The following is a 2,201-nucleotide window of genomic DNA, read 5'->3' as shown; positions in this document are numbered from 1 at the left end:
ATTTTACAGACCATCATCTTGTAGAAAATGTTACAAAATATATTACATACCTTACAAGTTGCATGACACAAGTTTCTAGAAAACCATTCATATGCTTTAATTTCACCAACACCAATATAGTAGAGACAAGACATACTTTATAACCTTCATAAAGAGGCTGTGTTTCCTTTTGAACTATAAATATATAAAAAAAAATCCTTTAGTTGGTCTTCATGATCATCAATTCCAACATTATTATATTTCTTACATATCAATATATTTGTCCCCTGTTTTTCAACCGTGTTATTAGCATCATCATCTTCTTCCATAGGATAATTAACTTAATCTTCAATAGTCTCTCCATCTTCTTGAACAGGTAGTTGTAGAATGGCCACATCATCTTAATCCATGGTGAGTGCCCTCGGGCACTATTTCTTTATAATTATAAATAGTCTAGCAATATTAGTGTAGAAAACAAATTTAAAACAATGCAAAGTTTAAAAATATGACATAGGAAAACAAAGGTAACAAACACAATGAAAAAAACAACTTAGTTAAGAGTGAGAAAGAAGAAAATGGTCAATTATGAAGCTTATGCAATTTATCAATATGTTTGTGAATCTATTTAAGAAATATAGGAAAAATGCTAGGTTTTTTGGCATGTAAAAAGAGAGACATTTTGTGATGTATATACTCACAACTAGGAAAAAAAACATGTTTTTATTTCTCCTTCATAATTGTGTGATATTTTTCTTGATTTCGTTGAGAGGCCAAAAGTTTGGTGTGTATGGAAAATTTCCATAGACCAAGTAATTGGAGACCACGATTTAATTCATAAGGGGGTCAAAGATAAGGGATTGGGGTGTAACCCATTAGTGTTTATGAGGTTAGTTCTCATTCAATCATCAGGTGTACTTAGGAGTTAGTATTTTAGATGGATAAATTATCTTAGCTAAAAGTAATAAATAAAACAAAAAATCAATGATGAAGTCTGTACAATTTATCAAGATGTTTACAAAATATGTTCAAAAATTTTAGGATTTTATTTTCTTTTCTTGACATCTGTAAATTGAGACACTTTGTGAAATATATAGTGGAAACTAGTAAAAATAACGTAGTATTGTTCTTCCTTCATCATTATGTCATATCCTTCCTTGATTTCACTTGGTGACCATCTGGGATATTAAGTCATTGGAAACTTTCCCTCTAATTCCTATCCATTAGCACACACATAACCTATAAGCCATTAATTTTCCCTAACCCTTTATTATGGCCTAATCCGTAACCTCTTAGACCATATCCCCCTAATCCCTAACATGTTAACACCATTCTTCTTAATTATGTCGTTAAACGTGTAACCCGTAACCCCTTAACCCTTAACTGTTAAAGGATTCATCCCTAAAATATTAACCAATAATCCCGTACTCCCTAAGACCCTAAAATATTACCTCTTAACCCCTTGGAAAATTTCTTGATTTATGTGTGTCATCCTTGCACAGGGGGCATGCTAATCTTCTATGTATCATTTAAATTTTATCAGATGTCCCTGAAGAAACTCCCTAACCCCTTATCCATCAAATAATACCTTAATCTCTAATGCTAAAGAAATTGAACCACAAAACCCTAACTCATACTCCCTAAAACCCCATTAATATCTAATCTCCATAAGCCCATACCCCCTAAAACTAACTTAAATTCTAACCCCTTAACCTATTTACCACTAACCCTAAATTATAATTTGATGTTGAATTTTCTGTAATTTGAATATTTTAATATTTGTAAAGATGTACTTTTCTGATACAATTTAAGAATTTTTTTTTATTGATCTTGTATCAAATTTAATATTCATTAACAAAAACTTATAAATTTTAATTATAAACATAAAATTTTAAAAATTTCAAATCACTCGTACAGAGATATGGGAAAAATGAATATATATATATATATACAAAGAGAGAGAGAGAGATATCATTAAACAACCCCTAAGTAACCTATAAACCATTGAACCTTAACCCTTTACTCCCTAATCCATTAGATTTTATCCCCCTATTCCTTAACACGTTAAGCCTAGTCTTCTTAATTAATCCCTGAAGCCCCTAAAACTTAAGCCCTAACCCTAAACCCTAAGTGAATAACCCCTTTACCCTTAATCCCCTAAATTATTAACCTCTAAGGTTATATAACCCCTTAATCACAAACTCTAAACCCTTTAAACTATAAAC

At 30.8% G+C, this 2,201-nt stretch overlaps 1 non-coding gene across 1 annotated transcript; it reads right to left on the bottom strand.

The window, feature by feature from the left end:
* Positions 1-1,432: 1,432 nt before the first annotated feature.
* Positions 1,433-1,535, bottom strand: LOC149224639 (U6 spliceosomal RNA). The gene has a single exon (XR_016249789.1). It is a non-coding gene; the product is annotated as a U6 spliceosomal RNA (small nuclear RNA).
* Between the last annotated feature and the right edge of the window lie 666 nt (positions 1,536-2,201).

This window comes from Pinus tabuliformis, chromosome Q (genome assembly GCF_031772625.1).
Source record: "Pinus tabuliformis cultivar Carrire ecotype Pingquan chromosome Q, CPIR1, whole genome shotgun sequence".
Classification (NCBI taxonomy): Eukaryota; Viridiplantae; Streptophyta; class Pinopsida; order Pinales; family Pinaceae; genus Pinus; species Pinus tabuliformis.
Note: the sequence above shows the minus strand (reverse complement) of the source record. Positions and strands in the feature narration are given on the sequence as shown.